The 14782-nt window shown below is 39.0% G+C and overlaps 1 protein-coding gene across 2 annotated transcripts in view; it reads left to right on the top strand.

Annotated features, from left to right (window-relative positions):
• The first annotated feature begins 1989 nt into the window (after positions 1 to 1989).
• Positions 1990 to 14782, top strand: part of INPP4B (inositol polyphosphate-4-phosphatase type II B) — an 865488-nt gene continuing 852695 nt past the window's right edge. For both annotated transcript variants that reach the window (XM_033215348.1, XM_033215349.1), the window contains exon 1: positions 1990 to 2328. The gene's annotated coding sequence lies outside the window, so the exon portion shown is untranslated. The remainder of the gene's footprint in view (positions 2329 to 14782) is intronic.

The raw sequence follows: 14782 nt of genomic DNA, 5'->3' as shown, positions 1-14782 counted from the left end.
TCCATGTCTGGACGTTAATTATAATAGGGTCATCTAAGCATCTCACTTGAAACTCATTTCCATAGAATCAGTAACTGCATTTATTTACCACTCAGTCTTTTAGGAGGTATGGTTTGATATTTCTGGCATTGCTGCTGTAGTCTTCATAAACACACACATGTGCACAGACACACACACACACTCTTCCACTTAAAGTTAGAGGACAGATATGTTAACTATATTTCCAATTTAGTAGCAAAGCTCTGACATCCTAATGTCCTGATATTATTTCAATCTCTCTCTTGTGAGAAAAATCAGAAACCGCCCAGTGAGAAAGTTCTATCATCTTTCCAGCAGATCTCTATGAACAGAACTTACCCATTGCTTGGAGATGGGTGTGTTCAGTGCTGCCCCATGGAGGAGAAATCTAACTGTGTGATGGCTTCTCAAAGCTGATCCACATCTTGACAGGGTTTATTTATTTGTTCCTCACTCTCCTATCTCTCTGCATTCAGCTCACTTGGGATAGAGGCTGAGCATAGGAGAAAAAGCTTGAAGAGAAGCAAAAGGAAGGGTTCAGAGGCGCCAAGCAATTTCTGGCCTATAGTGTTTATTAATTGATTCTATAAACATTTATTGAAACTACGGAATATTAGTTATTGTCCCAAGCTCTGGGAGCAGAGTGGTGAGAAAAATAAATGAAACAAACAACTCCCCCCTCCAAAATAACAAAAACAAAACAAAAAAACCCCCAAAGTCCCTGTCCTCACTGGCAAGGCTTATAATGTGATGATCAAATGTTTGAGGAGTGAAAGGATGCCTAGATGCAGGCAGTGACAGCAGGGGTGACAGCTGGGGGTACATACAGCTTCCTAGTTTGTGAAACCGTTAAGCCCCGACTTAACCCAAATTGATTTCACTGTCCTGACTTTGAGATTCCAGTCTTTTTGCATGGCAAATGTAACACTTGTGTACAAGCATTCCTACACTGCTTTATTTAAACTGTGAATTTAAAACGCCCTCAGGGAGAAGGGCTGGGGTGTCTTTATGGGCTGACTCTGGGCACCTTTACCTTTGAACGGCTCCATCAAAACCTTTCCGAGAGAGCCGCCAGGTGGCACCTGTAAGGCGCAGATGGGGAGTCATTTGCCCCACACCCTACACAGCCCGGAATAAACAGGGTGCGTGCTTTCACCTGTGGGCTTGTTGGCTAGGAAGTGGGGGAGTTTTAGTCTCCGTCCAGACTGCCTGCTTGCTTACATACCCTGTTTTCCTGATACCCCAACACACTCAGGGCGGATTTGTCCCCATGCACCAGGGATATCAAAGGCATGTCACAGGCTAGTTGGGAGCATCACGGCCTCAGTCACCCGCCGCGACGTGGGGACTGGCGGTGGGTGGCCGAGGGCTGTTCTGAGCTGGTCTCTCCAGCCCTACCTCCTCCCGGGGCAAGGGGGAGGAGAGGCAAGAGACAGGGGTCCCAGCGCGGCTGCAGACGGGGGTCCTGCGGGCGTGAATGGATGCCTAGACGCAGGCATTGACAGCAGGGATTCCAAGCCCCTTCAAAAAAACCCTCGGTCTGGGGACTGCGCTGCCATAGGCCGGGGTCTGGGGCGCTTTCTTCCTCCGCGGGTTCTTTCTCTGTGGTTTCTCCTGCCCCCGCGGCAGCGTGGCGGCCTCGGGACCCCCTCTTCGCGGTAGCGGTGATCCCACAGCCCAGTCTGGGTGTCGGACCCAGCCGGCAGAGGGACCGCAGAAAGGGGTCGGGGTGCGGGGTGTCAGCACACGGAGCCAGCGTGGTGATTTCGGGGTGGGCAGCAGGGCCACCGTCTCCGCTCTATCAGTAGCGGGAAGCGAGCTGCGCCAGTTGCGCGACTGTCGCTGCCGCGGCCGCCTCTACTCGATCGCTGGTGACATTGGGAGGAGACCGCTTGGAGAGAGCAGAGGAGGAGGAAGAGGAGCGGGGAAGGTGGGGGTTGGGGGGGGGAAGAAAGTAGCAATTGTGCCAGGGGGCGTGTGAGCAGCCGGAGAGCCAGCCGCGCTGGTGACAACTTCTCTGGGGCGCGCGCGGGGCTGGCAGGCGTGGAGCGAGCAGGGAGCGCGGCCGAAACCAGAGGCTGGGGGAGCTGCTGGAGCCTCGCGAAGCCGCGGCCCGCGCCCTGCGCCGCCACCGCAGCCTGCTAGTTTCCTCCGGGTTCTCAGCCCCGGGTGCTGAGGCTTCAGTCTATAAATAGCAGGTTACAGCTCCTCCTGGGCGCGCACACGCTCACACGCTCACAAGCGAACGCAGGAAAGTCAGGCTAAAAGTGTCTGCTGCTGCTGCCGCCCCCTACTCCGCCTCCGGGAGAGGTAATTACCCGCCTGGGATCCTAGGGCTCGGTGGGGAATTTTGCAGGGTGGAGTGGCTCATGGTGGGTAATCCGGGAGGCGAGGGAGCGTGTCTGAGAGCGTGGCGGCACGTCTTCGTGGGGGAAGCCTGTCTGTTTTGCATCAAGTTTCTCAGTCTTGCAGCCTCCATCACCCCTCCAGCTCTTTAGCTTAAAGGGTGGGTTGTGCTGTCTCTCCTTGACTGCTGGGGTACCCCTGTCACCGCGCCTACCCTCTCGCCGAGCGCCCCTCCGCCTGGCGAGCGCGCGTGTTCGCATTCTCAGTCACACACGCACACTCTCTGGGTCCCCGTGGAACTCTGAGCTCTGGCCTCGCTGACCTTCCAAGGCTGCGCCCACCTGCGCTGTCCCTGAGAGACGCTGAGGTTGGCCCGGGCACTCGCTCTCACTCCCAATCCTGATGATCGCAAGCTGCCGCCGCCGGCCTCTGAAGTCCTCAAGGAATAGGGACAGTGGTGGGGAGTGAGGGTGACTGATATTGGGGGTCCCGGTTGCCTTGTTTTTTTTGTTTTAAAAATAAATAGCCCATCTCCTTGACCACCTTCATCCCACCCTCAACAACTCATTCTGGCAGAGAAGCCTGGCATGTCTTCTCTCGGCCATCAGGCAGCATCTCTTGTCCTACCCCAAAGAGGTCTCGCTGAGAGGTTAGGGCCTTGGTGCGAGAGTGCCTGGGTTTGGAGCGGGGAGGTCATTGTTTCGGGTCTGAGAACTATGCCGCAGGCTCCTCAAGCTCTCTGGCACCTCTGGCAGGGCCCAGGGCCGGAGAATGTCTGGGAGCCTGGTTCCTGAATGTACTTTCAGGCTGGTAGCTGATATGAAGATGAGGATGCTAGAACCACATATACCTGTTTTTCCCCCTTCCCACGCTTCTGAATTCTCCCTTCCTTGGGGGCAATAGTTTCTGCTCCTGAGGAGGCGGTGGAGAGGGGCCCAGCAGTTTCTCTTCGGGGACAAGTGGGTGAGGAAGCACATATTGATTAGGTTGTTGCTGCTGCTGCACAAAACTTACTGGAAAAACCCGGTAGGGTTTTCTGTTACTCTTGTTTTAATGATGTAAGTTTGCTCCTTTTACTCTTTTATCTTCTCCCTAACTAGAACTAGTTTTCATTTCTCTTTCTAGAATGTTATTTGAGGTCATTACATTTTATGACTCCAGATGTTACATTTTGAGTATCTCCTTCCTCTCAGTATGACAGACAGAACTTGTTTATAAAGGTGTGGCTCTGTAAGAAAAAGCCTAAAGACAGAGGATAAATTCATCTTCTCTCTCTCAAAATGAGCTCCAGATAGTTCTTTTATAGGTGTACAACTACATTTCAAAGACCTTGCTTGAAAAAGGAATTTTCTTAATGAGTTCTGGACCAGAAATGGTAGTAATCTGACTCAAGGATAAAGCAGCACAAAAGGTGCAAGGAATCATCAACAGGGCAGATGGCTGATGATGTGTAAGAAGTTGAGTAAAGCAAGGACTGGGCAAGTGAGCATTGTCAGTTCACATAGTATACAAAGAAATGCATCCTCTCCTTTGTGCATTGATGGACATACATGCATTATGTGTTCCTTTGTGATATAATCCGGTAAAGCATTGATAGGAAATGATCAATAGTTTTGTGAAAGGTACATGGGCATTAAAGGTTGAACTTCATGAATTTGTAGTAATGTAAAATGCTATTGCAAAATGTATTGCTTTTTCAGTGTATTTCTTTAAAATGTGATTTAGAAGATTGTCCTTGAAAGGTTATGAAATGTGTGTGTGAAGATAGGCTAAATGCTCAGTGTCATTAAGAAACATGTTTGCTGATTGAAATACTGCCCTTATTCTAGGAGAGTATTCTCTTTGATTAAGCACATCAATATTTATTTGTGATAAACTAATGATCATTATGATGTGCATATTTATAACTCAAATTTGCCTTTGACTCTTTATAAAGTATAAGAACAACCAGATAGACCATTTAGTCTTGTCCCTCTATTTAAAGTCGCACGCAGTCAAAGGTATAGGCAGAAAATACTTTTAAAATGTTGTGTTCGAGCTTCAGTTTGGGGCTGCAAACTGAATGACTTCATTTCTCATAAGACTTTTGTCAAAACACTAAATGGCTCTAATATCATAGAGTCATCAGGTAAACTTGTTTATAAAATAATGCTATTATATTTTAGTTGTGTGAAATGGAAAATCATTAAGCTTAGGGAAAAGCCAGATATTTGTTCTAAACTGTGCAACTTGAAAGTAATTAATTCCTTTCTGAAACCTTGGAGTATCTTCTAGTATAAGTACTATAAATCCCCAGATGGGTAACAAAGTTAACTTTCACTACCTTGAGGCAGAACCCAAGATGGCAATTCTCTGAAAGACAGAAGAAAACCCTGCCAACTGATCTTAAAACTCATAGCAGCCAAATGAGTGGCCGTTTCTAGGTAAGTATTTGACATCTGAGAACAAAAAGTTAAAGAAATTGTGGAATCATAATTAGTAAGTAAAATGCTTATTGAATATCTATTACATTTTCTTATTTCATAGTGAGTAATGCCCAGTAGTACTAATATTAGGTATACAAATATCATACCTAATCTGTATAAAATAAATTCTTGTCTTTCACAACTATGAGGATTTTAATAGATAGAAATGCCCTGTTTTAAATAATCTCAAGTTAAATGTTCAGGTGAAAGCTGTATGAGTCTCTTCTGTATTATCTACCTTAGTTTTTCAACATGTCCTGTATATCTTCCTAAAGCCTTAAGGAATCTTTCCATAGGCCATTTTGTTAATACTTTCAAAAAATGTCGAGTTAGAAACCTTTGATTAGAGAACTCTTTGGAGCATACTCTAATCATATATACTATAATATTTAGGCTTCAGACATGAGATTATTAAACAATTTTAGTTTAAACATTTATTTTTAGATAAATCCAAATGATGATGCTATGATTGAATTTTGTTGTGCAAGGTACATATAGTCTTTGAGGTCTAAAACTATAGATCAGTATATACCTAGAAAAGATCAGTATATAACTGGAAAAGACATTAAGATATGTGCAAAAATGTTAATTACTCTTTCAGTCTCGGACACAATTGTCACTTGAATCAAGGTGTGTTAGTTTATTTTTTAAAATGTATTTTCACTATCTTGTAGATTAAAAGAAACATTTAAAATGTTTAGGAAATTTTATGGATTATATTATATATATAATATATATGGATTATATATATCCAGTATATTATGTTACGTTAGGATTATTATTTATAGATATATAATATATATATTCTTGGAAGTATCTCACTATCAATGGCATACCATAAGGCCAATGGAATATCTAGGAGCCAGAACTTTAGATTTTTTAAATGGACTGTGTAATTTCACCAAACATTAGCTGTTATGATAGATATCATTCCAACATGATGTGAATTGGGTTTCGATACAGTGTGTGTCCTTAAATAATATATTTCAAACTGAGTTTCTTAAGTTGCAATATTTTGAGTAAATTCTATCTTCTGTATTAGGCAGCCATGCCAACTTGGTTTCCTGATTGTGTATTGAAAGTCTTTAAATAGCCCTATGCAGAACTAAGTGAAACAGATTTGGCAGTAATTTGTTTAAATTGATTAAAGGAAATTTTGAGAAGTTTTTCAAATCATGTAGTTTTGATGATACATTTCTTTGGGAATTATCTAAATCAATAATATTCAAGGGAATGAGGGCAACATCTCCTCCCTTAAAAGGAGAGTATCTATCTATCTATCTATCTATCTATCTATCTATCTATCTATCTATCATCTATCTATGTCTATCTATCTTTACATGCTCTTCTGGTTATGAAAATAAAGCAATGCAACAAATAATGGTGAAATTACTCAATGTTGTTCTTTGTTGTTTCACAAGGATAGAAAAGTTTGTGAGATACACAGACAACTTAAATTGTTATGCTGACTTCTAATGATTGGAGTAACAGCATTGATGTAAAGTATCTTCCAAGATCAAAAGAAAATAATTTTTTAAAATTTTCATTTACTAGTTGTTTATAATAGATCATTTATTTATACATTTTGAATAGCTTTGAAGGAGAACTTCGAGATTTTTATGTTTCTCAAAAGAGAGTGTGAGTTTTTCAATGTTAAGTGACAATGATTTATAGGAAATCATCTTAATATTTTTTACTATGAAAAATTTGACAGAAATATGAGCCTTTCACCTTTCACCTTAGTTCTTAGAATAGATAGTTGTAGTGCATTAAGTAGATCAGACTTGGGGACTACCATTTTAGAATACAGTGAATCAAATAGAATATACTCCCTGACCATCAATAGCAATCTTTCCTTTAGTTCTTTCAAACCGGTTCTCACTCATTTTCATGGGGCTTTGATTTCTTAGCCAAAAGATCAGAGATGAGCTGTAGCCACTACAACAACCAAAACACAAAAACCATTCAATGCTGGGAAAATAAAAATAAAGTAGGACTAAAAACCAGTGGGATCTTTAATTGAAGTTAGAACCTGTAGGTGCACGGAGATTATGGCTATCTCTTCAAGAAATCTTTAAAGTACTATTAGTGATAACACTCTATGATGTCTTTTTCAACATCTTCTTATGCAAAACTTGCTAGATAACCACATATTCCACTTATAAATGAGCACGCATCACATTCATAAGAAAATAGTTGCATAGTTGATGCACAGTAGTTAAAAATCACTTTTTTAAAAAAAGTAAAAATTTCTTGTCTTCATTAACGCAACCTGCAAATCACTTTGTTTTTAAAAAGACAGCATGTCTTTATTAACAAAACTTGCAATTTTTTATATTAACTAGTCCACTCAGATCTTTTAAATTTTAATTTGAGATAGGTGTGATTTTATGGTATGTGTCATTTCATTTACTTCCAATAGCATTCTTATTTTGAAGAAATTATGAATAAATTATTTTAGACCTGTCATTCTGAATAAATTTGGTTTAAAATACAGCATTTCCACTTGGTTGAAGACATCCATTATGCATTTGGCGTTAAAGAGACATTCAGCACTAGGTGGCAGTGTGCAATGCTTAGAAACCTTGAGTCATTGTAAGTACAATACATTCATTTTTTTAAAGCTTTTCTTTTAAACATAATTTATTTATATCATAGTGAGTTAATAAAATTAAAGTCAACAGGCACCTAAATTCTTAGTAGTATAGTCAGAAGATCAATTATGAGTAATACTTTAAAGATTTGATTGTAATATTTAACACACTCTGCTTTTATGTGAGGTCTGCTTATGTGAGGAACTGTTAGGAATTAATTAAATTAAATATGCTAAAATTCTATTTGTGTCTGGGTAAGAGAAAGGAAAAAAGAAAATTAAATGAACATGATAGAAAAAAATGTATGATTATTCTAAAATAGACATTGTATTAACCATTTGCATTTTTAATCCTAATCCCCTCACAGCATCTGCTGAGCAAATTCTTTTTTTCTAGGAGTCAAAGACTATAATTATTAATTTTTTCTGTTGCATTGCCCTTGGAAGAATGCAGAAAAAATGCAAATTACCTCAGTGACGCTTCAGCAGATCCCCTAATGTTCTCTGTTATAGTGATGACCTGGTCACCAATGACCAAACTGAATCAGCCATGCAGTATTATAATTTATTGGTTACAATGACAGCTGAAACTTGTTTTACTATTTCTTCTTGGTTAATCTGGATATATACACCCCTGCCTTTGGCTGAATAATTAAATTATGGGACATAACAGAGTAAATTAATTTATTCTGTCATCTGTGCATCAGAATGCATTCTCTGTATTGTTTAAGTGTCTGGTTGGAATGTCCTCAAGATCAATGTGGTGGACATTTCAGCCATTTCACTGGATGTGGCTATTGTAAGAATGGAGAACAAAGAAAATAAGTTAATGAACCCAAATTGGCATAATTAAGAAGTGCATTTCCTTTTTTAAAAGCTTTTTATTATGTAACATTTCAAAGGTGGAAAATAGAGTAGTACAATGAACTCCCACATACCCATCAGCCAGTTTCAATAATTGTCAAATCGTGGCCATTCTCATTTCATTTACATTCCCACTCACATTTTCCCTCTTAGGAGTTTTTGGAAGCAAACCTTAGAAGTTACATCAAAAGAAATAGACTTGCGAAGCAGTTATTTACAAATACAGTTACCATAAAAAGGAAAATTTAAAAAATAATTACTATAGTAAAAACACTACATATTTTACTTTAAAAGTCCAAACTCTTGGCATTAGATAAATTAAGTACTTGAATTTGTTACATGATTGAGGTATAGACTTCAGTTTATGCTCTATGTCATTTTTTTTTTTTTTTTTTTTTTGAGATGGAGTCTTGCTCTGTCGCCCAGGCTGGAGTGTAGCCTCTGCCTCCTGGGTTCCAGCAATTCTCCTGCCTCAGCCTCCCGGGTAGCTAGGACTACAGGTGCACGCTACCACGCCAGGCTAATTTTTGTATTTTTAGTAGAGATGGGGTTTTACCATGTTGGGCAGGCTGGTCTCGAACTCCTGACCTCAGGTTATCCACCTGCCTTAGCCTTCAAAAGTGGTGGGATTACAGGCATGAGCCTACCAGACCTAGCCAAAGTTTTACTTTTATAAGTGGCAGACATTGTAGATATAGCAGACCAATGGAATGCAAGAACTTAGCTTTACATGAGTAAAGATTTTACCATCCTCTTTAAAGGTACATGACATATAGTAAGCTATAATTTTACTGTGGTGTGAATTTAAGTCACATCCTTTTGGAGACTGAACTTTCAGTGAGTGAGCCCAGCCAATGGCCTGGCAGCCACACCCCCATGTAACTTGATGCACTGGTTGACAAATTTTGTCACTTTCTAGGGCTGTCTGTGGTGAGTGTGTTTGAGAATTTGGGAATCTGAGAAATTATTTGGTTCTACCCTTGGAGAATGTCATGGATGTCCTGAAATACACCTTTTGGATTTCATATAGAGTTGAAGTTTTAAATGAATAGAATGTTTTCAGTTTAAAAAAAATTGATGATAACCACTATGTATGAATCTTTGTGACATTAAGTATCTAAAAGCAAATATAATTCCATTGTAAAAAAATTTGTAATTTGTACCTAAAGGGTTTATGCCATGGCATGATTTTTATACTTGCAAGTTATATAGGCAGCAAAGCATATGTATAATTTTCTTAATATTAGATACATACTTTTTTGACTTTTTTTGAAATATACTGCAATATTTTTTCATAGGGTATGTTTTAAAGACTGCCTCTCAATTTATTCATGCTATTCATATCCTTTTTCCCACTTTATATTTTGGGTAGGAGCAAAGAATAGTATACACTCAGATTAGTGTAATGAGAAATAATTGATACAGTTGGCTTCTACTCAGTTTCTAGGATTTCTTTCTTTTTTTCCTACTCACTATTTTTCTGATTATAAATGTAATAAATCTCCATTGAAAAAAAAATGGCAAGTAGAGAAAAGCCTAAAGAGTCAGAAAAAAAAAATCATCAAAAGACAATATTGTTAGCATTATATCATATTTGCTTCTAGGGTTTCTGTGATTCTTTTAGATAAGTTGAGATATATTATGTGTGTGTGTATGTGTGTGAAAAATGAGTGCCTGCTTTTTGTCACTTAGAATTCTATAGTTCAATTAAATTGAATTATTGATTGAGACTTACTATTTGCCAGGCACTGTGATAAACTCTGTTCTGGTTCACAGCAATAAATACTTACAAACAACAACAACAAGAACAACAGCAAAAAAACACACACACACACACACACACACACAAAACCACGGACCGAGCGCAGTGACTCATACCTGTAATCCTAGCACTTTGGTTTGGGAGGCCGAGTCAGGAGATCGAGACCATCCTAGCTAATCCAGTGAAACCCCGTCTCTACTAAAAATACAAAAAATTAGCCGGGCATGGTGGTGGGAGCCTGTAGTCCCAGCTACTCGGGAGGCTGAGGCAGGAGAATGAAATGAACCCGGGAGGTGGAGCTTGCAGTGAGCCGAAATCGCGCCACTGCACTCCAGCCTGGGCGACACAGCGAGACTCAGTCTCAAAAAAAAAAAAGCACCACTTTCCCATGGCTGTAAGCACTTGTCTAACTTTTCATTGCTATTTAATAGTTAGGCCTATGAATTATTATCAATTGTTTAGTCCTTCCCTCTCAACTTAGACCTTAAGATTATTGGAAATATTTTTGCTATCACACTGCGATGGATATTTTCTGTATGATCTCATTTTTTATATTCCTTATCTACTTTTCTCATTGTTTTTCTTAGGAGTGATTCCTAGATGTGATATGCTGGAGAAAGGGTATGAACCTTTTAAAAGTGCCTTATACATATTGCCAAATTGCTTTCCAGAAAGCTTTCCCTCATTTCATTCTTTCTGGAAGATATAAGTCATTTTGCCATCCTCACCAGTATTGAGGGATTTTTTTTTTAAGTGTGTTAATTGGAAAGGTGAATGTGATTGTAACAACAACAACAACAAAAGCTAAAATTTATTGAGCCCCTCTTATAGACAATTTACCATGCAAAACCTTTACATTATCTCATTTACTTTTTGCAACAACATCAAGGGAGGAGAATATTATCACTCCTATTTTAAATGTTAAGAAAACTTATTTTTTGAGAAGTTAAGTGACTTACCCAAGATCACACAGCAGGTAAGTGGTAGAATTGGGTTTTGGACCAAGATTGATTTTACTCAGAAGTCTAGGTTTTAAAGTGCTATGCAATATATCCATGTAACAAGACTGTATTTGTACTCCTTAAATTTATACAAATAAAAAACAGTACTATATTCTTCTACTATTGTTTGAGATTGAACATTTTTGAAATGTGTATTTTTATTTGTACTTCATTTTGTAGTGCTAATTCATATCTTTAACCTGTTTACATATTGAGACCTTGGTTTTCCTTTCATTAAATTTTTTATTTGTTTAAATTTAAACAAACTATGTCTATTCACATGTCATGGTCTCCACCATTCCTTATTGTCATATACTTGACCCTCTTCACTTGTGTATATTATTTGCCTGTCCCTAAAAAAACTTGAGTCTTCGAAACTAGAAAAAAAAAACAAAAACAAAAATAAAAAAAACTAGAAAAAAATCTTCCAAACTAGAAAAAAACCAAATGGATTATATATTCCCCAAATGATCCTTTATGCATAATAGCATGTAAAACAAGGCTTCAGCAAAAGGGAAGCAACATACTGTCACTGTTAGGTTTTCTGACAGTGTTTTTATTCAAATACACTTTATGGCTGCTTAAGACCTAAAACTTGACTAAAACATGATTTGTAGACTTGACATTCTTTTGTGAAATTTAAAAATCCAATAAAAATTATTTGTGTGTGTGTGAAATGGGTTAGGTATAAGACAATGGGTTGGGGAGTAGAGACTGTGATATGTGAATAGACATGGTCCATCTAAAATCAATTAAATTAAATTTAAACAAATATTGTTACCCTGATCTGCCTAAAGCAGTTAAAATACATATACTGGGTGTTCTTCACTTGAGCTTCAACTGGTGGGAAAGGAAATGCCCTTTGGGAGTGGCTTACCACTGTGGTGGTAGGGGCGAGGTGGGCTTCCTCCTTTGTGGTTATGAAGTTGAAGGTGACTTCCAGTTCAGAAAGGCTAAAAGCAATTTATGTATCTGTAGGATTCTTTGCTTTGCCATTTGTCTCTTCTGTAAATTGGAAAATGGTTATTTAGCTCTGACTGGATCAATCTATTGAACATATACATGCTGTCTGAAGATCCTATGATGATAATCATTGTAAAATTGCCCAGGAATTGGAAATCTTTAATCATGCATTTTGAACATTCTAGCCAATTTTTTTTTTCATGGCCTGAAACACATTATAGTTGGAAGGAAACATCTGTTGCTTTTCATAAGAACTTTGGAACCCAATATGCTTCATTTACACGGTCATTTTATGTACATCGGGCATACTTAAAATTTTTACTCATCACTGAATTTTCTACTTGGCACATTCCACATAAGTAGAAATAAATGTTAACCTCCGTCAAATCCACTGGCTAAAGCTATCCGTAGAAATTGGCAGCTAAATGTAGAAAAACCACTGTACATGCTGGATTGTTTTTCCCTCCTGCTGTCTCAGAAGATATGTCTCGAGCACAAAATATATTTTATTTTTGGGAAGGATTTGTTTATGCTTGATGGTGCTAATGCTGCTAAGGTTTATTTGTACCATAGCTACTTATAAGTGCAGATACCATGGGGATTTATTTATTTATTTATTTTTTATTTTTTATTTTTTTTTATTATACTTTAAGTTCTAGGGTACATGTGCATGACGTTTATATCATGTATAACTCCCCAATGCAATCCCTCCCTCCTCCCCCCTCCCCATGATAGGCCCCAGTGTGTGGTGTTCCCCTTCCCGAGTCCAAGTGATCTCATTGTTCAGTTCCCACCTATGAGTGAGAACATGCGGTATTTGGTTTTCTCTTCTTGTGATAGTTTGCTAAGATGATGGATTCCAGCTGCATCCATGTCCCTACAAAGGACGCAAACTCATCCTTTTTTATGGCTGCATAGTATTCCATGGTGTATATGTGCCACATTTTCTTCATCCAGTCTGTCACAGATGGACATTTGGGTTGATTCCAAGTCTTTGCTATTGTGAATAGTGCCGCAATAAACATACGTGTGCATGTGTCTTTGTAGTAGAGTAATTATAATCCTTTGGGTATATACCCAGTAGTGGGATGGCTGGGTCATATGGTACATCTAGTTCTAGATCCTTGAGGAATCGCCACACTGTTTTCCATAATGGTTGAACTAGTTTACAATCCCACCAACAGTGTAAAAGTGTTTCTATTTCTCCACATCCTCTCCAACACCTGTTGTTTCCTGACTTCTTAATGATTGCCATTCTAACTGGTGTGAGATGGTATCTCATTGTGGTTTTGATTTGCATTTCTCTGATGGCGAGTGATGATGAGCATTTTTTCATGTGTCTGTTGGCTGTATGGATGTCTTCTTTTGAGAAATGTCTGTTCATATCCTTTCCCCACTTTTTGATGGGGTTGTTTGTTTTTTTCTTGTATATTTGTTTGAGTTCTTTGTAGATTCTGGATATTAGCCCTTTGTCAGATGAGTAGGTTGCAAAAATTTTCTCCCATTCTGTAGGTTGCCTGTTCACTCTGATGGTAGTTTCTTTTGCTGTGCAAAAGCTCTTTAGTTTAATTAGATCCCATGTGTCAATTTTGCTTTTGCTGCCGTTGCTTTTGGTGTTTTAGACATGAAGTCCTTGCCCATGCCTATGTCCTGAATGGTACTACCTAGATTTTCTTCTAGGGTTTTTATGGTATTAGGTCTAACATTTAAGTCTCTGATCCATCTTGAATTAATTTTCATATAAGGGGTAAGGAAAGGATCCAGTTTCAGCTTTCTACTTATGGCTAGCCAATTTTCCCAGCACCATTTATTAAATAGGGAATCCTTTCCCCATTTCTTGTTTCTCTCAGGTTTGTCAAAGATCAGATGGCTGTAGATGTGTGGTATTATTTCTGAGGACTCTGTTCTGTTCCATTGGTCTATATCTCTGTTGTGGTACCAGTACCATGCTGTTTTGGTTACTGTAGCCTTGTAGTATAGTTTGAAGTCAGGTAGCGTGACGCCTCCAGCTTTGTCCTTTTGACTTAGGATTGTCTTGGCAATGCGGGCTCTTTTTTGGTTCCATATGAACTTTAAAGCAGTTTTTTCCAATTCTGTGAAGAAAGTCATTGGTAGCTTGATGGGGATGGCATTGAATCTATAAATAACCTTGGGCAGTACGGCCATTTTCACGATATTGATTCTTCCTATCCATGAGCATGGTATGTTCTTCCATTTGTTTGTGTCCTCTTTGATTTCACTGAGCAGTGGTTTGTAGTTCTCCTTGAAGAGGTCCTTTACATCCCTTGTAAGCTGGATTCCTAGGTATTTTATTCTCTTTGAAGCAATTGTGAATGGAAGTTCATTCCTGATTTGGCTCTCTGCTTGTCTGTTACTGGTGTATAAGAATGCTTGTGATTTTTGCACATGAATTTTGTATCCTGAGACTTTGCTGAAGTTGCTTATCAGCTTAAGGAGATTTTGGGCTGAGACGATGGGGTTTTCTAAATATACAATCATGTCATCTGCAAACAGGGACAATTTGACTTCTTCTTTTCCTAACTGGATACCCTTGATTTCTTTCTCTTGCCTGATTGTCCTAGCCAGAACTTCCAACACGATGTTGAATAGGAGTGGTGAGAGAGGGCATCCCTGTCTTGTGCCAGTTTTCAAAGGGAATTTTTCCAGTTTTTGCCCATTCAGTATGATATTAGCTGTGGGTTTGTCATAAATAGCTCTTATTATTTTGAGGTACGTTCCATCAATACCGAATTTATTGAGCGTTTTTAGC

Source organism: Trachypithecus francoisi, unplaced genomic scaffold, assembly GCF_009764315.1.
Source record: "Trachypithecus francoisi isolate TF-2019V2 unplaced genomic scaffold, Tfra_2.0 Lachesis_group1, whole genome shotgun sequence".
Lineage (NCBI taxonomy): Eukaryota > Metazoa > Chordata > Mammalia > Primates > Cercopithecidae > Trachypithecus > Trachypithecus francoisi.
Note: the sequence above shows the minus strand (reverse complement) of the source record. Positions and strands in the feature narration are given on the sequence as shown.